The 22,457-nt window shown below is 45.0% G+C and overlaps 1 protein-coding gene across 4 annotated transcripts in view; it reads left to right on the top strand.

Annotated features, from left to right (window-relative positions):
• Positions 1 to 18,120: 18,120 nt before the first annotated feature.
• SMARCA2 (SWI/SNF related BAF chromatin remodeling complex subunit ATPase 2) overlaps positions 18,121 to 22,457 on the top strand; it is a 1,892,118-nt gene continuing 1,887,781 nt past the window's right edge. For all 4 annotated transcript variants that reach the window (XM_086961220.1, XM_086961218.1, XM_086961217.1 and 1 more), the window contains exon 1: positions 18,121 to 18,265. The gene's annotated coding sequence lies outside the window, so the exon portion shown is untranslated. The remainder of the gene's footprint in view (positions 18,266 to 22,457) is intronic.

Below are 22,457 nucleotides of genomic sequence, written 5' to 3'. Positions count from 1 at the left end.
ACGGGATATTCAAAAATCAGCTACAGAATCTGAGTTTGCGGCTTGGGCAGCAGATGGGGTGCTAGATGACGAAGGTTGTTGGAGAAGCAAAGACATGGAGAAGTGGAAATTGCCTGCGGCTTACTTACAGGCGATGGTCCAGATGACTCATGGACTGGCCCACGTCGGAGCTCTTGCAATAACTCGGCTTTTAACACGAGTTTGGGAACATCCCGAGATTGCGAACACCGCAAAGAGAGTAGTGCAGACCTGCCTGGTATGTTTGCAACACAATCCTGGAAAGGGGGCCTATACTCCGAAAGGAGGGTTCGTTCCACCTTCTGCACCGTTTGAAGTGCTTCAAATGGATTACATCCAACTCGAGCGCTGCAATAACTTGAAGTACGTCTTAGTGGTGGTGTGTGCTTTTAGCAAATGGGTTGAGGCCTACCCCACGAAAGACAATACGGCTTTAACAACAGCTAAGGTGTTGCTTAAGGAATTCTTTCCTCGCTTTGGAGTTTGCAAATTTTTGTGGAGCGATAATGGGCCCCATTTTGTTGGAAAGATTGTGGAATATGTACTGAAGGGGTTAGGGATTCAGCAAAAGTTCCACGCTGTATTCCACCCTCAGTCAGCAGGTTTGGTCGAGCGGTACAATGCCACCTTGAAGCTTAAGCTGGCCAAAATCGTGGCGTCTACATCGTTGAAGTGGCCAGATGCATTGCCGCTAGCACTGCTCTCTCTTAGATCAGTACCCCACTCACGAACAGGCCTTACGCCCTATGAGGTGGTGTTTGGCCGCCCCATGAATATCTGGGGGGTGCCCAAGCCGCGATTAATACATGATGTGCCTTGTGTTATGATGAATGATTATTTGGCACGATTAACAAATGATTTGCTCTCTATTCATCAACAGGTTCGAGAAGCGCTCCCTGATAACTCCACTGGAGAAGGCCACGATCTTCGTCCTGGGGATCATGTGATGATCCGCTCGTTTGAGAGAGCAAGCAGTTTGGAGCCCAGGTGGAAAGGCCCCGAGCAGGTCCTCTTGGCGACCCGCACCGCAGTACGAGTGACGAACAGAAAGCGGTGGGTGCATTCGACCCATTGTCGCCGTGTCTCTCCGGACCTGGTGACTCCTGCTGTGCTGACTGATTACAAAGAGATCTTGGAGAAAGAAAAGAGCCCAGCTGTGACGTCGGCCGAAGTGGAGGGAGTCTTCCCGGACCAACCTGCTACTGGAAGAGAGCGCTACAATCTACGACCGCGATAAAGAAGATTTTTTGTTCCTTTTTAGACTGGTTGGTAACCGCTCCAGGTTTGTGAAACGGAAACCGGGAATTCCAAGGGGGGGGGATCAGTTCTGCCAGAGTAGCGACACCCGTCTTGGCCCGGAGAAGAAAACAACGGCTACCTCGGAGTTCAGCACCGTATTTTTCTTTTTTTAGGGTATACACGTACGTGTATCAGAGACTATTTTGTGAAAAACTGTGAACAATTTGTGTCGTTTGAGACTTTGCACAGACTTCCTTGAACTATGGCATCAACGGCATCGCGTGATAAGAAAATACTGGGTGCCTTTCTTTTTGTTTTCACGATTGTGGTGATAGCTGTTATAGCTTGGGTAGTTGAACTTGTGGTGCCTGTACGAGAACACTTGCTGCCGACTACCCCGGCACCGTCTGAACATTTCCATTTTACATTGCCATTCCATGAAGAACGCCATCGCCAAACGTACTTAAATAACAGCTTCATTCAGATTCTTCACCACACGCATAATATGACCAATACCTCTAACTGCTGGGTGTGTGGAATGTTGCCTGGGCATCAGAAGAGAGGGGGCACCCCACTTATTCCACTCCCGTTTTCGCACAATGGGTCATGCAATGCCTGGTACACCCTCCTCTTTACTCTGAGATGGCCAACCAAAGGGGGGGTGCTTTTTCGTTTGAATAAAGTATGTTCCCATGACAAGGATGGGTTTCCCCGGGCTGAGGGTACACGTTTTGAATGGGAAGAATACAGGCCTGATAATGTATCCGCTCCACGAATATATAGCAATCAGCGAAATGTGAATGTATCCAGTGCTCATGTCATAAACGTCATTGCCACAAAAGCCGATTTATGTATCCGAAACAAGGGCACGATTGCAGTGGGGAAAAGCGAATGTAATATTACTCTCACGTTTGATAGCCCGAATGGCATTTCATTTGTTGCATCTCGAAACACCTACTTCATCTGTGGAACGAAGGGGTACCATCAGCTTCCAGTGGGGTGGTTGGGCACATGTTATGTATCGTTTGTGCTGCCTCCTGTATTCATTGCCCCTCCGATGTACCACAACGACTATACTCTGTACCACGATTTTGTTCTGAATAGAGTTAAGCGAACTGTTGCTCTAGAGGATATTGATCAAACGGACACTGCATTACAACAATATGTGGATTTCAATCTGGGACTATTCTCCTTTGTGGGGGCTGCATTGAACAGCCGGAAAATCAGACGGCTGACTCGCGTTGTCGAGGCTGTTGCGAATGACACTGCTGTTGCCCTGGGGAATATTACCGAAGAACTGCAGATTTCTAGAATTGTCACCCTCCAAAACCGGATGGTGCTGGATGTTGTTTTGGCTGATCGTGGGGGGGCATGTAGAATCATCGGAAGCAGCTGTTGTGTCTATGTCCCTGATAATTCTCCATCTGTGTATGATGCGATTTCCAAGCTGCATAAAATCGCTGCCGAAATACACCCGGACAATGGAACTTGGACACTTTCTGGATGGTTCTGGTCCATGATTGCAACTTGGGGCTGGAAACTGTTGACAATTCTTTGCATACTTGTGGGAGCAATGTTCTTTATATGCTTGTGTATCCAATGTGGCCCTGCCTTATGTTCAATGTGTCTATCAGCTTGTTTACCATCGAGACGAGCTCTTGCTCAGGATAAAATGATGCTACACACAGAGGTGACAAAAATTATGTTAATAGACATCGAGGACGAACATCCAGACTATGTTCATTATGAGGTAGATTCAGCTAAACGCTAAAAGGGTCGTCTGTCGTAATTGGCCCGATCGGATTAGCGATTAGCTGAACCTACACGTTTCGCTTCTTAACTTGGCTATATACGATAAACGCCATTTTGAATGTTGCAGCGGCCATCTTAGACCATGAGCGGCCTCGTGGCCGACGTGCCCTTTAGTCCTTTGTCCGTTCCACTGACCACTCTCATCTGCCCAGCAACAGGCTATTTTTAGTACTGGTCAAGCCACACATGCGCAGTTCTCACTGACCCGTAAACCTTCAGGAATGTGCCGCTAACTGACCAGTGGGTTTGAAACTCTCCAATGAGCTGGCGGTATTCCAAAACATGACCATATATGTCTCTAAAACTGTGTCTTAACTTATGCCGCCTATCTTTTATTGCCCCAAAATTGTATATAAACGGGGTCACACCGGTGTTCGGTGTGATACCTCTTGCATTACCGAAGGGTGCTGTTTGAGTGTACCACCACCCCATGGGGTCCTAATAAACTTGTTCTTTGCATTTTATAGTTTCCGTGCCAACAGGTCTTGTGTAAGTGGGTAATCTCTGAAGCGTGTAGGCCTTGGGAACCCCGAAATACTTCAGGTAGGTATGTCAGCAGTGGGCCCCAGATGTCACGGGGGCATGAGGAGTGGGGAAGTAGGTCAGCATATGTGCAGAGTTGATCTTGCCAAAGGATCATATCGCCCAGCCATTCCTTAAACTTGGGTGCACTGCTACAGCCTCTTCACAGGCCACCCGCCGCTTAGCCAACACTAGACAAAAGGATATGAATTTCCGATACGTGGCGGGAATAATTTTTTGTTCAATTGTTAATGGTTGATAAGTACCAATTTACAACAACACAAAGGGTTCCATAACTAGCCGAAGTTGTAGCTACTTCACATATGCTTACGTGTCGTAAGGGTCCAACACATCCAGAAGCCCAATTTCATGAACGGAAGAATAATAGGGAGACACTCAGCATGATAGCATAATTATATTATGACGCACGGTGAACACCCGAGGGTGCGTTCTCTCAATGTGAAAAGATTGAACAACCCTGTTAAAAGGAGGGCTGTCCTATTATATTTAGAACATACTGAGGCTGATAATTATCTCCTTCGGGAGACCCATCTCTTAGTATGAGATGTCCACGGGCTTAAATCTAAGGCATTCCCGCACCAATACTTCTCCACAGGACGCAAGGCAGCGGGGTGGCAATACTCTTTGCCTGTAGGTTCCGGGGAAAAATCGGAACAAAACTTATTGAGCTTAAAGGCTGCCTCTTGGAATACCAAATGCATTTGGGAAACCGGACCCTTACTCTTACTTTGAAATGGGAGGCTGTGGAGAAGTTTGAATGTTTTTTTCAATGTAATTCGTATAGGGCCCATCTTTTTTGTTGTATAACACCAACGGCCACTGGTGGCTGGATGGTAAAATGTGCGTCTTCACCCTCTCTTCCCAGGTACTGCTCCATTGTTGTGGCCCGTAGTTTTTTGTACTGAGGCCTCAGGTAGCAGTGGCGACTCTACAGATTTGCTGCTTCCTACAGCAGCATGTCCACGCAATGAATGAGTCAACCCACTAGTAGCAAAGATCTGAGTACCCCGAACCAAATAATATTGCTACTATTATTACAACTGATTGACTGTCACATACACTATCAGTACGATTAAAATGGATGTGAAGGAATAAATAAAGACAAATGATGCCTTAAACCCCAACAAGAACTTAAGAAGTCAAAGGAAGTCCATCTTTTTTGAGTACTTACAAATTGTGTATTTTGTTAAGAATATAAAAGGAATCTTTGATACTGGTAATAGCACTTTTTGGGTCAAATTGAATGGGGTAGGGAACTGATATTGTGTATTGCGAAATCATGGCCAACATTTACTGATTTATTGAAAACCATCTGGAAAATGTAGCACACACACACAATGTACTTTCTCCATCCCTGAATGGGAAAACCTATGCCTTCGTGGAAGTAAGTCTTTGAGAGCAGCTAACTATAAAAGGATGGCCTTCTTATCTTGGTGGCTTGCCTATCTTACCCCGAATGCACTAAGAAAAGATATCCGGAGGCCGAAGATAGGTGTTTTCGATGTCAGGTGGAAGAGGAAAAGGGGGTTGGCTCCATACTTTTGTTGAAATAGAATCGACAGACGTGAACATCGCCAGCGCCATCTTGCCTAACAAGAGCCATCGTATGCACGTAAACGGCACCCATTTTAGATACCGTGGCCATTTCGTGCGTTGCCGATCGCCAGCGCATCACCCTGACCTCACAGTCATCCTCCGCGCCCTGCAAACCCCTAAGCACACATGCTAGAGTCATAAAGCATCCTCAGCGCGACCCAGCCCCGGAGCCACTTCCCGTGCCTAACGCCCAGGTCCTTTCATCCCCCTCACACGAACAGGCCCATCGATAACCTCCTCCCCTGCACCTGGCTGTTTGATCTGGTCCCAGGCAATAACCAGCCCCTGCGGATACAGTTTATTACCCCCGTACAGTAGAAACTCGCTCCCCATCAAAGGGGTCGGAATTAATCAATGACACAACCCTCTTAGATCTGACCAATCCTGCATACTTCAGACCCTGCCGGAATGCCCAGCTGCGCGATAACAATCAAGTGCTGCGACCAGGGTGGGGGACATTTGCTGTTGGGTATGTATGGGAACAAGTTGGAAGCGGGGATACCGGGGATGTAATAAACCACTGTCAGGAATGTGTTACCCTGCAATAAAAAGTCAAGATTGTGTATAGAAGGCTATGTCACAGAGGTACCGTTAGAGCACCTCGAGAAGACACTTCGTTTGTCCGAATTGACGTGTTCTCCTCTGGGGAAATAAACCTGTTCATCGCTTTCCAGATTTCCAGCACCTGCCTCCTTATTTGATTAAGCTATAATCGAATAGATCAGAGGCGATTAACGCCAAAGCAGTGATTGATGATAACTAGAGAAAATCTGCTTTTCTACAATTGGCGTCCCAACGCGGGGCCCATCAGCGACACGTGGGTCCGGTAGAGAGGTCCTAACGACGGAATGAACTACTGCAACAATCGGAAAAGTGCACCTGCCTGAAAGAGACCCTCGTCTGGCAGCCGATCATCCGAACTTCACCTTTTCCGAACGGACCTCTCTCGAGTGATCTACAGTCCTGACTGGGATCCCACAGGAGTGCCGCGGCAAAAACGGAGAACAGAGGACGATCGGGCGCTGGAAGTGGAAGACGAAGATCTATCCAAACGGTCCGGGTAAGGTCGAGTAGGACGTTTATACGTCTGATTGGTAGGACGTTATACGTCTGATTGGTAAGATGGTTTATCCATCTGATTGATTGTTTGATTGCATTGGAATTGTTTGATTTGAAAATACTAGTATTACGCTCTTTGTTTCTTTGGTTCTTTAGTTCTTAGGATATTTGGTTCTTTTTGAGATATTCCCTGCTTGCAAACAACGAAGAATAGGAACGTTCTATCTCTTTGCAGACAGTGAAGGATAGGTAGTGTAGATCTTTGTCCACCATTGTTTAAGATCTTCATTTGTCCGATTATACGTCATGCCTATCTTCTCCCCACTGATTGGTAATTGGTTCTGCCCGGACCGCTTATTAGAGGTCAGTCATCCGGTTCCACCGGAAGGCACCCCTAATAAGGATATGTACAAGCGAGAATCAGAGATCTCAGGACAATGCCCTGTCAGAGCGCCCTCGACTCTTTACCCCGAGTTACCATCAAAACAGAAGATAGATGACGATTTACTACTAGGGCCACCAATTATCTACATGCCACCTCCTTATGCCCCTACTCATCCTCTAATTCAACACCAAGATTCTCAGAACGTAACTGAAGGTGGCGCCAGGGCCTCGGTACCCACGGCCTCCGCGCCGACCAAGCCTCTCGTGCCTGAAAACTCGTCAAACGACACACCGGTAAGAACCGAAACAAAAGAGAAAGGGCCGGTAAGAATCTCGCGATTGAGTACAAGTGAGCGGGCAGGTATTGAGAAAATCCTCAAAACTCTGGTAGACAGGAAGGAAACAGAAGAATATATCATATGAAAGGCAACAACCTAGGCAAGAAAGAAAACAGGTGTATTTCACGTTCTATAGTTTATTAATATTCTCATTTAAAAAGACATAAAATACATTTTACACTGTGTGAAATGTATTTTATGTCTTTTTAAATGAGAATATTAATAAACTATAGAACGTGAAATACACCTGTTTCTTTCCTCTCTGCGGATTTTCTATATGACAAGCCAACTGTAATTGCCTAGGTTGTTGCCTTTCATATGCTGTTCTTTCCCTGACCTAGGAATTATCTATTCAGGGGGTCCTTGATACATATGCTAACAGAAGAATATATAACAGATATATGTAACTCCTATGTGGACAATCACAAGCGACACTTTGTCATGCGTTTTTGCTATTACATCCTTACGGCTTATGAGGAAAACTACAAGAAAATAGGGCCTGACTGACTCATGACTCTATACAGGAAGGTAGATACGGGAGACGAAAATGAACATGGACGGGTAGTCAAAAACACGACATCGGAAATGACGGAGCCTCCGATGGAGAGGCTAGACTATATAATGCCCATAAAGGAAGCTTCCCCCTATTGGGTCCCCCTTAGAGGACAGGGAACTCATGATAACATAAATCACCAGTACGCCAAAGAAAGAGTGGTTTATAATTGGGTATATCAGCCTTGGGATAGACAGGACATCCTGACGTTCCACAAATCCTTGCCGGACTTGCGAAAGAATTCCACAGCGTTTTACACAGAATTAGGTACCGCACTAGGATCGACAATTATGACGCTTGCCGACATCGCCTTGTTCTTTGGGCTATGCCTACCAGCTGATGTGTGGAAACAGATCAGGAAAATAGACCACACTGACCTGTTCGGTCATACCTGGGAACAACTCGATGTACTAGACAAACAACGAAACCCTGGACAGAAACCTGTAAAAGCCATATTAGACCTCCCGGACAAAACAGTACAAAAAGTAAAGTCCCTGATTCCTGAGAAAAAGATAGATTGGTCCATAGTAACCGCTTCCCATCAGAAACCCCAAGAAGATGTCTCAGAATACTTCTCCCGGTTTGAAACGGTGTTCTCCGATTATAGTGGACAAGACATGTCCACTGTGACCGGACATCACTTGTTCGTACAGAACTATGTTAAGGGTCTGTTACCAGAGGTATCGCAGAAGCTACAGACCAGCGAAAGCAGTTGGGCGGCCTCTAAACCAGCGGCCATCCTCCAGATGACCCAGTACTATGAACACCAGAAAAACGAAACCGAACGGGCCACCGAAAAGAAAAATAAGAATTTGAAAGAACGAGTTATAATAGCGCAGATACAAGGAGTGAACATAGGGAAAGAACAGTGCAAGGGAGGATATCAGCAAAATATCCCTCGAACACCACCACCCAGAAATAATGTCTCCACACCCTACGCTGGACGTCGGGACTTAGGAGAGGATTAGTGCGCATTTTGTAGAGGGTACGGTCACTGGACATCCCAATGCCCGATCCTATGAGGAATCAATAAGGAAAAAAGGGCGAGAGAATTGACAAATGGACCGAGAGGTAGAGGACGTGGGAAAGGGTACGCAAACGACGCTAGTGAAGAGAGACCCGGTAGAGTAAATGCATTTGACCGTCCCCGACAGAATCAGTACCAACAATCTGACTACGACAACACGTACGACTTCACCTAGGACTGCCTAGGGCAAGGGAGGGATCCAGTCGAGCTCTATATTGACCAGCAAGGCCCTTATGTTACCGTAAAGGTCCTGGGCACGAGGTTACCATTTCTGGTAGACACGGGAGAAACACGTAGTGCATTATCTAAGCGACTGATTACAAGGGCACCCTTGTCTGTCTCACACGTGACATCAATAGGATTTGATGGTACTCCCTCCACTAACCCCTTGTCCAAACCGATCCCTTTTGACCTTGGAGAAAATATCATCGACACAACATTTCTCCTCTCCTCCAATACCCCAGACGCCATTATGGGTCTCGATCTGCTGAAGCATTTTCGAGCGCCCATCAGATGATCACCTGACGGAGTCCGAGTCATCTTATATGACAACCACCACCATCTAAGACCTCACCCATCCCAACACATGTACCCCATTACCGAAGCAGACATGTCCCTACTGGACACTTTACCACCGCACTTGTGGGCCAAGGCTGACTTAGACGAAGGACGAATGATGATAGACCCAGTGCATGTGACAATACGACAGGACGCAACCTTACCGAAAGTACCCCAGTACAAGATATCACCAGAGGGGATGGATGATAACTAGAGAAAATCTGCTTTTCTACACTTTCTTCTCATGTCCAAGGCTGGGGTTTTTTAGGAGGACATTTTTTTCGGCCTTGAATCGGGCATTCGAGAAGAGGCCGAAGCTGCCCTGTTTGGAGTGTGTAAAAACAGAACATTGATAACGGAGGCCCAAGTGACCTTTCTTTATATTACGTGTTTAGTGGCCCCCTCCCTAATTTTACAAAATTGTAGGTCTGGGGGGGTTCCCACTTTTGATAAATGTCTGAACAAAATGAAAAGGACGCAGGATTTTGAAGAAGCTAACGCAAAGCGGGTGGGAGCTTCTAGAAAATTTGAAAGAAATTGGAAGTTTTTAAGCAAGGTGGAAAACCCAATCGACAGATAGCTCTATTTGGAACTCAGAACTGAATCAACGGTCTTCGGGGTCTAAGGGATTTGAAGGAAATAGGAATATATGCTGCTAAGCACTGTTGCACTTTTATACTGTGATTGTATTATGAATTTTGCCCTACTATTTGCACTTATGCACTTTTCACACTTTTTTCCTGCATTTCTTGCACTTTTGCACTTTGATATTAGAGAAGCTGTAAGTTACTTTGCTTTCAGGACTTCTGATAGCTGTGTTTTAAAAGAAAACAGTAATAGCTCTATTGTGCCATGGGTTGTATCTTTGAAAAAATGAAGTCAATGATCTGTGTTCATATGTTATTTAATATTTATTGCCTTATGCTCTGCTCAATAAAAAAAAAGAACTTAACAAAAGTTTGCAGCTGAATCCAAACTGTCCTGAACAATGCCAGAGCCTCACAATTTATTCTGATGCACAATTTGCATTTTGGCAACATAAGTTGGTTGTTGCATTTAACGAATTGCATTTAACAGCACCACAGTCCTCATATTCAAACGCAGAGCGACTTTTGTAGGGTCGTGGACCACAACTGCTTGGCCTTATTCTAATCCAGGAACATATTTATACAGTCGGAGAACTGGGATATATTCAGTGAGTTCTAGTTGGTTAGCCAACAACATTTAAAAAGACGAAATTGTGGTCAAAGAATTCATCAGATGTTGACAAAAAAGTCTGGACAGGCTAAAGGTATTAAGTCACTTGATGGTAGGTAGGCGTTTCTTGCAGTGGCAATAAATGATTTATGCATGTTCGGACTGGACATGTGCTTTGAGACTTTTTGGAAGAAAATCTAATTCAGGGGAGAGGGTAAGCTTATGAGACAACTACTGAATAGACAACTTGTATTACTCCTTGCTCTGTTAGCCTATATACATTTGCATTCTGGGGCTTGTAGTTACAGTTTTCCTTCTTCTTTCCAGGGGAATACTAACAATAGACCTTACTGGGCTAACGTTTATTATAACGACACAAACCCTGACAGAAAAGGGAAGTAAGCCAGTGACATTGCACAAGCCATGCGCGAGGCAGATGTTATAAAGTTGTTTCATAGCTATTATACTGTATAAACAGGAGAAACGTCTGACTTATTTATATACATGGCTACAGGGGCGGTGGGTGACATTTCAAAGCGGTGGGGCGCAAAGTGATTTGCATACAGCACCGTAGCGAGCGAGCACAGCTTGCAAGCCCGAACCCCAAAAGGAGGGATTGGGGGGGCTACCCCCCCAAGAAAATTTTGGAAAAAAAAGAGGAAAAATCCTGCATTTTCAAGCAAAGAAAGATTCCACAAAAATGTAGGCCTGGAAAAAGGAGTATTTTGCCAGGTCGAAATGGCAGCTTAAAACTGCACACACAGGCTGTAATGTCAGGCATTGTGAATGTTTAAAAGGCTGTTTACGTTGGTGGCACAGTGAGTGCTGCAAGCCCACTAGTAGCATTTAATTTACAAGCCATGGGTATATGTAGTACTACTTTACAGGGCATTCAAGTAAATGAAATGTGCCGATTGGGTGGAATCCAATGTTATCATATTTTAGGGACAGAGCACAAGCACGGTAGCACTGACTAGCAGTGTTAATGTGAGCAGAGTCCTAAGGCCAGCAAAAACAAAGTCGCCAAACAGGAGGATTGAAGGAAAAACGTTGGGAGAACAACACCAAGGATGACAGGTCCAACAGTTGGTGAGCTTCCAAAAAGTCCAGAGAGGCCAGATATACACTTAGGACTATTAGGGGTATGATGTTCTGAAGGGTAACAATTTTGAACATGTGATGTCAGCCTTGACTTTCTTTAAGTCAATAATTGGATATAAATTACCTGAAGGCTTTTGGATTATAACATCAATAAAGAAACCCACTAGGCCTTTTCTTCTTCCATCCTTTGTCCTACTGCACCCTTGTTGACCAAGTCCAGAATACCTGTCATCAACCCTTGACACCTAAGAGGACAGAGAGGAGTTGGTTGAAAGAAATCTGTTGGAATGGCTAAGAAGCTGATGCGATACCCACTCTCCACTACCTGGAGAACCCAAGGATCCATCAGTGTTGACTGCATGACTTCTCAAAAGTACAGAAGTCTTCCCTCTACATCCCTGGTATGGTCTTTACTTTGTGGCTCTGTGAGTAGAAGGCGTGATTAAGGTGTCGACCTGGGACTTGGCAGTGAAAGGGCCAACCCTGCTACAGACCCTGCAATGAAAGACCTCAGCAGATGAAGGTGGAAGACAAAAAGGCCAGGGAAAACAAAACCAAAGCTTCTGGAAAGAGGATAGATTGGAGTTGAAAACTTGCAGCCCTCTTCTGACTTCTTCACAAAGTATTCAAGAGGGTCAAACACCTTTACTTCATTAAAGGGTAGGTTTTTCAACAAAGCTTTCCGAGATCTTTCCAGGGTCTCATACAGATATATCACCCAGTTCCAATCTCTGACAATAATGTTGCAGATGTACACAAACTACCAATGAACACATCAGATTGGAATTTGACCTGTTCTATAAAAGCAAGACATGGCTCAGTCTTTTCCCAGCTGCATTTCCTCAGCCAACACCTAAAAATCATGTAACAGTGACCTGACAGTGTAGGCTGCATAGACGAATGCCCCTAAGGGAAAGTTAAATGCTATGTATGCACGCATGATAGAATATTTTGATTTTCCTATCATTTGCGTCAGCTAGGGCAACGTCCTCTGAAATAATGCTTCTCTCCTAGGATAAGCCGTCTATAGGAGAATCAGTCTTTACTACAGCTAGAAATGTTTTCAGAAATGTCTCCAAAGAGTGCGTCCTCTACGAAAGTAATCTAGGAAAAGAGGGCTTTTGTACATAAGCCCACTCATGGAAAGAACTTCTCTGATGGATTAACGAAGAGGCAGAGAGTCTCTGGTTATGAGCATGTTATGTTCTTGCAACACTTCAGGAAGAAACTGCTTGATGACGGCTGTCTCCTTCCTAAAACCATTCCAGCGCAGTGTGCGAAGAGGTGCTGTCAGTGCATGAGACAACTCTCTACAAGCACCTGTGGTCGAAACATAATACCTCTTCCCTAGACCTTGGCCTGCATAACCCCATAGCCTGAGGACTGCCTATGCCCTTCCATCCATACCGTGAAGTTGGCAACACACTGTCTCCATTTTAAAGAGAGGATAAAGATACCCATTAGCTTTTACAGAATGGACATGGTACTTTTTTTTAAAACAATTCTCTTATTTTATTTTAGTCAGGAAAAAAATGTGGGCTCTTTTCATTTTGAATCACATACAAAATGTACCAAACAAAACGGACATATGCTGGTGAATTGACACTATTTCAGACATTCTAAATAATATTTACAACAGCCAGTGGCTGTAATGTGGGCTGATCAACATGTGAATGGCACTTACAACACCCAATGGCTGAGGGTGGTTACCCTGGTGCCTCTATCTGTGTACTCATTATATAAGTTCTGCAAAACCATTAAAGCTGTTTCTAACCTGACCAAACAAGACCTCCATGTGTACAGAAGTAACGAAAAGACCACGTACATGGATTTACTCAGCAAAAGCACAGAGCTATACATCTGCACTTATGGAGCAGGAGCTACATGGAGTACAGATAGTACTGCACCTTTACAGGAGGATCTCTAAGGAGTTAGACCTTACAGTTAGAGGGCTGCAATTACTGTACAGCAGAAGATGAACATTTTTTGAGGGAGAATAACCAAGAATTGAATGTGGCGGGTATAATACAGCAGTTACTTGCAAATACTGTATAGTGGCATTTATTACAGACCAGGAAGTATCAACTTTAGCATCACCATCAATCACAGTGCCGGAATTCCCAAACCTGAAATTCTGCACTTACTATAAGAGAGCACAAACCAGCCTGAGTTACTTACTGCGCTATTATTGAGCAAGAAATACTAAAGCAGAGTTGCTAACCTGGTACTGCACAAAGTGCCAAATCTGAGCCTCTGCACTTGCAATTACATGAAGTACTAAGTGACTGCACTTTTTACACTGCACAAAATACCAAACCTGAGTCACAACACTTTAATAATAGAGGAAGAAAGATAAATTAAATGTGAAAGCCTATTAAGTGCCATGATTAAACACGTGTGGAGTCTTGGGTGGGAGATCATCTACATCAACCAGTACTTAATAACTGATATGATAGAGGCGGTATTAGTCCTTAACCTGACAAGGTGAAAATCTTCACGGCTCTACAGATCCTCAGCCGAAACATGGTAGACATGAGTATCTGCAAAGCATGAAATACCAAACTGTAGTTGCTAACCTCATTATACAGAAAAAAGTGGCAAATTCGAGTCTCTGCGCCTATTTTTTTGCATGAAGTGCTAAGAATGAGTCTCCGCAAATATTACTGTCAGGAAATACCAATCGCCTGTTGCTGTGCTTTATGCACGGGATGAAAGTACCACCCACTGACTCTGCACAAATGGGCTGATTCACAAAACTTTTTGCTGTGTTTCAAACCCTTGGAAAATTCAGGAATAAATCACATCTAGGTCACAGTTCTTGGATGCACAGAACAAAGCTTTAGCGGCCTGACTTACCGCGCTGCAGAAAGTCTGCAATGTACTTCTCCTGCGCCAGGGGCGAGGTGCTGAGCTCGTGGTGGACGCAAAGCAACAAGTCCAGCAGGGTCTCCAAGCCCAAGAAACTTCTGTCCAGCACCATCTCCTCCAGCTTCTTCAGCCGCACCTCGGCCGACATTGGGGTACGCGGTCAGAGCTTTCCCCAGTAGAAAATCGACGCAGTAGCACAGGTTTCTGCTAGTTTGGGGCCCTTCACGCGATTATCTTCCTTGACAGGATCAGGATGTCCCTCCCCCACCACGCACGGCATCCAATGATGGATGCTGCGCGGTGGACCAGCCAATCCTGGCGCTGCATGCAGCACCAGGATTGACTAGGGCAGGGGTCTTCAAACTGTGGGGCGCGACCCCCAGGGGGGCCGTGGAGCGATGCAAAGGGGGTCGCGCCTTCACAGTGCCCTCCAGGGCTTCAGCCCCCCTCTTCCCCCATCCTGTGTCTCAGCCCGGGCTGCTGCAGTGCAGCTCACGCTCCTGGGGCCTCCGGCCCGAGTTTTTCACAGGTCATTTAAGACCATTAGCATATTTACATGCCTTTGTTACCAAAGCTTCGATTTTTTATGGTTTCAGTACCCCCTGGGCCCCCACTCTGCCTAATCCTTACATTTGTATTTTTACACTTACTGCTGTAGTGTGAGAATGCATTTAATGAAAAGAAATATCAAGTTAGATTGCCAAAAGAAACATGCCTATGTGTTGTTTAAAGATCCTGCAGAGACCTGCTCTTGACACTAAATTGAGTTATAAATAAAGAAGTAGGTATTAATTAGTTATGAGACTTTTCTGTCTTTATTCTCTTTAATTATTAGTCATGGATCATTAAGGCATCCCTAGAACACAATTGAAAGTGCTTTCTATTTATATTTGCTGTTCTAAGTATTCACAGATAAGTGCAAAAAATACAGCTGTAGGTGACTGCTTATTTCTGGGCCATCAAAATAATGAGCTGGTAACCCTAATCATTAGACTGGAAGTGTGTTGCAGGATCAGCACATTATTTATTTCCTCCACCCTCGAACCCTGATTAATGCCATTATAGCAATAGTTTAACTTATATCTGAAACCCTTCGCTTCAAGTTTCTGGGGATGCACCCTGCTTTCAGACTACTCACTTCTCATTCTCGCCTTCACTTTCACGTTCACCCTGCACTCCCAGCGATCACAATGCACTCACACTGATCACCATGCACTCCTAGCGTTCACCATGCACTCACACTGATCACCATGCACTCACACTGATCACCATGCACTCACACTGATCACCATGCACTCACACCAATCACCATGCACTTACACCAATCACCATGCATTCACACCAATCACCATGCACTCACACCAATAACCATGCACTCACACCAATCACCATGCACTCACACCATTCACCATGCACTCACAGTGATCACAATGCACTCACACTGATCACAGTGCACTCACACTGATCACCATGCACTCACACTGATCACCATGCACTCACAACATTCACCCACTCACCCTGCACCTACAGTGATCACAATGCACTCACACTGATCACCATGCACTCACACTGATCACAATGCACTCACACTGATCACAATGCACTCACATCATTCACCCGCTCACCCTGCACTCACACCAATCACCATGCACTCACACCATTCACCCGCTCACCCTGCACTCTCAGTGATCATAATGCACTCACACTGATCACCATGCACACACACTGATCATCATGCACTCACGCCAATCACCATGCACTCACACCATTCACCCGCTCACCCTGAACTCTGTGATCATAATGTACTCACAGTGATCACCATGCACTCACACCATTCACCCGCTCACCCTGCTCTCACAGTGATCACTTTGCACTAAAAATTTGCTTGCATTGTTCACTCTGTACCTCACCCTGTAGTCACACGAGCACACTTCTCACCCTGCACTCATGTGACACAACACTCACCTGCGCCCCCCCCTCACTGCTCAATCTGTAGCTCACTCAAACAAGGCCATCACTAACCATGCACTAATTCGTCCCACTCTGCACTTACAGCCGAACCCAAATTCATATGGTCACCTCACTCACCCTGCAGTCACTCCTTTTACCCTACTTCACACTGTTGCATTGCTCACCATGCAATCACATGGGCACTCTTGTCACTCACACAGTGCAGAAGGTTAAAGTGCCTGGTACAAAGAAGATGTACCATGCACATCACAGAACTGAGTGTGCGTAAACTATGAGTAACGCTATAAAAAAATGAAATGTTTGTTAGACAGGTGCTATAGAGAGATGAGGTGTATTGTTGGTGAGTGGTAGTGAGGGAATTCATGGAGAAGGTGGAAAGACTTTTTGCACCGTGTGCGACCAGTGCTTGGACAAGCCCTGGCTGGGAGTGTTAACCCCTCCCCCGAAGTTCGGGTCTAGTGGATCCCGTGCTTCTGCCTATTATTTACATTTGTAGTGCGCTACTGTTACCAAAAGGTGTCCTGGGGCTAATAACCATCTGCCTGCAATGTGAGAGAGGGATCCTGGGTTGAGAGAGGAGAGAAGAGAGGGATGGAAGGAAGGGGTTGAGAGGAAAGGGGCATGGGTAAACTGTTTAACTCTGCACAAGACCGCCACGGTTTGAATGCACCCTTGCTGCTCCCGGTCATGGCCAGGTGAGCTTGTAATGTGGCAGCACGTATTCCTGCGGATTGGGAGGCCCTTCACAGAGGTTGAATAGACATCTTTCTGATGTTAATTGCTGTATTTTGGTTATAAACTGGTACTGATGGGGGAAAATCTTTCCTCAGTATTACTGTGTTTGAAACAATTCTAAATATTAAAGCAATGCTACCCCAAAATACGCATCACAGAACATTATTTACATTTTCTACTCACACAATTTAGTCAAGCCTGTCGCATAATTTGGTTCTCACCTTCCTCATAACCTAGAGGTTTAGAAATTTTTGTCAGGAGGGGGTCCTTACGTTTGAAAATGTTGACAGGGGGGTCTCGGCATCCAAAAGTTTGAAGACCTCTGGACTAGGGGGTCACATTTGCTGCTCGCCCTGTCGCCCTTTGAAAACCCGGGCTGTGGCAGCAAACAAGCACCCCTGGGTCCCGCTGGGGAACTTAAAGTGCGCATGCTTGAGAAAGTTGCCAACTTTCCCAAGCATGCGCACTGTAAGTTCCCCAGCGGGATTGTCACTGCGCACTACGGTCTGCTGCAGCCTGAGTGTGGACTGTCACTCAAGCTGCAGCAGGCCACCCCCCTGCGCAATTCCCGCCGGCGGCGGCTTTTATAATTAGAAGATATACTAGGATTGCGGCCAGCGGCCGCGATGCGGGTCCATGGTGGCTGGTGGGGCTACGTCCCTACGCCCCAATGGATGCACCGTGGCTGGGCCTATAACTACTTTGTTTAATGCGCAATGAATTATCACTTAAAGTGACAAGTGAGGAGGTACATTGAAACGTAATACACGACAAGACAAGCTCACCAAGACATGGCATGGAAATTTCACACATAACTTTAAGCAAAATGAAAACTTGGCAGCTTAGAGAACACGTTGTTTATTTAAAAAAAACTCGGAGTGCTTCAGATAAGGTGTGGGAGCGATCAGAAACAGCATTGGCTTGTCTCGTCACACGTTAAATACTTGAAGAAAGAAAGAAGCGCCTGAGCATGTAGTTCAAGAACCCAAACATTAGGGCATAGTACGAATAGCGAATTTATCTCATTCATACCCCAGGGGCGCTAAACTGGTGTCCTGGAAGAATTTCTCCTTCGCCAGTCCCCCCGGGGTGTCAAGCAGAGTGCAAATCAGTCAGTTCTAGGAAGAGGCGGGGTCTAGACACAGGAAACTGCGTTGGGCGGCGGACGGGGCCGTGCTGCTAACAGTCTGGCCCGTCTAGACGAACAGCGGTGTACAGCGGTGTCCGGGAGAGGGGACACCCGAAGGCACCGCCCCCGCGGCGCAGGTAATTGGCAGCCTTATAGCCAGCGGGGGTGGGATCTCCTGTGTTCGTTGATTGAGACTGGTTCTTCAGGGGTTGTTAAAAGTGTAGCCATTTTTGGTATGCCAGGGGGAACCCGTGGGCAATTTGCTTCTACCCCAAAATCATACGATGTCTCTTGGCAAAGCGGGGCCAGGCCCATAACCAAATACACACTTAAGGAAACCACACAGGGAAGAACACGTTTAAAATAAGAAGGTGGTGTTCGGCACTCCAGATTTAGGACTTTGCCTTGCAGGTAGAAGTAGGGGGAGCATCCTGTTGGGCAGTTCCGTTATTTTCCTTAGAGGGAAACGGGTATACCCCGTTACAGGACCTCACGGGATTTGCTGCTCTGTAGGAGTATGGCGGTTATATGCAAGCCTGCTAGTTTTGTAGAAGCATAATTTCGCTTGGATTGTGAGGGTAAAACGTGTGAATTTGTTATAACCAAAAGTGACGACGGAAGTGCAAGGGTCCTTTTGACGGGTACAGCTAGACGTAGTTGTACTCTACGCCCACTGTTTGTGATGCTGGTGTTGTTTGTGGGGCTCTGGGCCGCTTGCGTCCTTAATTCTTACTTTTGCAAGCGATGGTGTTCGTGCCCATGTTACTGCACCCTGGAATGCTGTAACTAGCGTTTTTGACGCGTGACCTGACAGGCTTGGTAACCTTTGCTGTCTCTAGTGTGTCCCATATAAACAGTCCTGAGATTTAGTTATTACTCGATCTGGCCGTACTCGACCCCATCCCAGTGAAGGCTGCTTGAAGAGTCGTAGAGTATGCGTTGGCAAAACCTGGTGTAGTGTCTTGATGTTGTACGCTGTTTTTCTTCATATGTTATCTGCAATGCATGCACGTGCTTTCTGTCCTTTAATAAATACAGTGACTGGGTTGTTAAGCATTGTGTGCTGTCTGTGACAGACCTCTACTCATGACAATATAATCACTTCTTCCGGCAGCTTCTGATGGACTACCCTACTGCCCTGAAGTGCGAGGCTACCAACCCCAGCGCCCTGCCTAGAAGGGTGTCAAACTCGAATCTGGAGCACGTGCTTTATTTATTTATTTATTTATGCAATTTTATATAGCGCGGACTTTACCCGAAGGTGTCAGAGCGCTTCACATAAGGACCAATAATGAAATACAGGAACAAAATACAAATGCATACAATACATTACATGGATCAAAAGTGACACTAGTGAGCAACCAAAATACATGAGGTAGCAGTCGGTGCATTACATGAGAAAAAAGTGAATGGGTGCAGGTTACAAAGATGTACAAAAGAACAAGTCGAAGAATAGTACTGCAATAAAAGGCAGACACTCCATCACAAGAACAAACGTTACGTAGGCAATGGAGGCACTTGTGCAAGTATCTAAAACAAACAAAATGTGTGAGGTAGCGAACAGTGTGTTATAAAACAAAAGTGACGTGTGCAAGTTCCAAAAGGGTACCATACACAGGTGTTAGGATATTACTAAACATTTAAACTACCAAAACACACTGGGGAGGAAGACCATACTCCTGGCCAAAAGACTTTCCAGTAATGGGAGGTCTTCCTTCAAACGAAGGCAAGGGTGTGAGTTAGACTTGGAGGTGTCTTTGGACCGTCCCTCCTCCGCTAGTCGCTGCCCGTGTATGCCGCTTCACGGGATCCAATCATTATGGGTAGTCATAGAAGCTTAACACTTTTCTGATTATACCCATAGTTTGTCGTGGGTTGAGCCCGAAGCAAAAAAGATCTCGGTCCCCACCTGTTTAGAGCGGTACCAGAAGGAAACGAGAAGCCGCTGCGCTGTGTTCCTATGTTGGCCGAACGGGCCAGTCAACAGTTTATCGGCTGCATGTGGTCCTCGCTGGCTGCTATCTAGACTCTAGGAGACATGTGCCCGTCTTACTACCCTTCACGTTTAGTTACTACGCATTGCGTAATTTTCACACATTTCTCACGGTGTTTACAGTTAACCCGTTTTAAATGTCAGTGTAAAGCTTGCATAGAACGTTTACATCATCTAATTGCTTGCTACCAGCATGGCTCCTTTAAAGAGATCCTACAACTTGATTTGAAGTGAAGATGCGAGTAAACGTTCAGACCTCCTTGCACATCCTACTTGACATGTTGGGTTCACGCTGCGAGACAGATCGGGATCTTGCTCTTGCGTGCCTTTGAGAATTGTCATGCTAATTGCGGCACGCGTTCTCTGCAGGAGCCTAATCACTCTGTTGTTCTCGTTGACCCGGGTCAGCATTATCCTGACATACTTTTTTCATAAGCAGAGGGCAGCGCCAAGGATGGAGTTGCAGACCACGTTGTCGGCTTCTATTGAGCTCGATAAAATGAATGTTTTCGATGTTTTGTGTAGCAGCACCCCCTTCCCTCTTGGAGAATATCATCATTTAGGCCTTGTAATTAAAACGTGTTCACCGTACGGGCGATGGATTGATAGAGAAGAAGGTAGACGTGCACATAAGGTGATTAACTCAATGTATTAGTCCTTTTTCTGGTGAACTTTTTTTAGTGTATTTTGAGTTTATTATTTGAGTAGTAGAAATGCTGTATCTGCTAATAGATCACCCGTTCTCAAGTCCTCCATGTTTAGGAGAATCGATGTGGATTTTCTTTTTCTTCACAGATACATTATCTTTTGATTTATGTGGCACGTATGTACTGCTGCTTATTTTTTACTTAGTTACCCTTTTTTCTTGATGTTTTATGCAGTTTATGGTCATATTAGTCAGCTTTGCAGCTTATTTCGTTGTCTTCAAAACCGTGCCAGCTCCCTGGCTTCATTAGAACTTGCTTGTGCGTTTCTGTGAGCAGACAGCATCGGCATTAACTACCTAACTAATGCCCCAATAGAGAGCCTGCAATATCAAAACAAGCTGAACTTTCACATGTTCTAATTAATCATAAGTCCGCTATGAGGGGAATTTACTTCACTGTCTAGGCAACCATGTGCAGTTGATTCAGATAGGGTAGTGAGAGCGATGGTGAATGTTTGATTTAGTGCGCCACATTGATAAGGATGTTTTTACTGCCTGTGGGGACCATGTCTCAGATACCGTTGCAATTTAGGGATACTAATTACATTAATGAAAAGAGAAAGATGGAATTGCTTGAATTAATCTTTACAAGCCTTTTAATAACCCATTTTTTTCTTTTTCCCTAAGCTTGTTTGTGCCATTGTTTGGAACATTCAAGGGTATACCAGTTTTGGGCTGGGATGTCTATTTGGGTTGGAAACAATATTGATTTGCATATTAGGGTCCCTAGCGCTGGGATACCTCTGGGTGACTACGCGCTTTACAAAATAAAATAATAATAATAATAATAATAATAATAATCTGTGTTAATTGTCTTTAATGGAGCAACAAGTTAAAACGTGGTGAAATGTTTTGCACTCAGAACAGTTATCTTCGGTTCAAGCATTTCCATCCATCACTTGTTTATTTCTTGACAGATTGCATTGCTGTTTTGATGTCTGCTTCAAATTAGTCTGTGTAGAGATCATTATAGTTTCAAAGGGTGTCATCAGTGGGGCAAAGTTTCCAAAATGATGCTGCCAAACATTTATTACAGAATAGGAACACAGAGTTGTGGGTGGCAGCAGGATGAATCTATGCAGTGTTTGGATTTACATAGATTGGTTTCTGGTTTGACTCTTGTAAGTCTTGCTGTCTACAACTTCTAGTAGTGTATTGATGTAATGAAGTATAACGTTTCTCTTCTGTTATTTCCCTTATTTTATGTCTGATTATTTTAGGAAATGCTTGACCTGTATACTGAATATACTGTGATTGATGAATTGTACTTAATTAAAAGTTCAAAACTTGAGTGCTCAGTACTTCTCTTGCCAGCTGTATTGGACCTTCTGCGATTACACCTGTTTTGCTTTATTGGGTCCTATTGCTCCCTGTTTTCTCCCTTTGTTAAGAAAGTAATTGGCGTTGTCACCATTTAATTTGTTTTACATTTTTTGATTCTGTAGTGTAATTGGAGAACACATTAATAGAGAAGACTAATGGAAGATGACTTTGCCTGTTTTAAACTGTATGCATGAAGTTAGTAGTATTTGGATAGGTAGCTCTAAAATAGGGAGAGATTATCATATTATTGAGTAACAATATAGACTTGGACATTTTTGGTTGTATCAGTAGATGTGCTAATATTTCA

Source organism: Lissotriton vulgaris, chromosome 3_1 (assembly GCF_964263255.1).
Source record: "Lissotriton vulgaris chromosome 3_1, aLisVul1.2, whole genome shotgun sequence".
Lineage (NCBI taxonomy): Eukaryota > Metazoa > Chordata > Amphibia > Caudata > Salamandridae > Lissotriton > Lissotriton vulgaris.
This window is presented reverse-complemented; position numbering and strand designations above follow the sequence as displayed.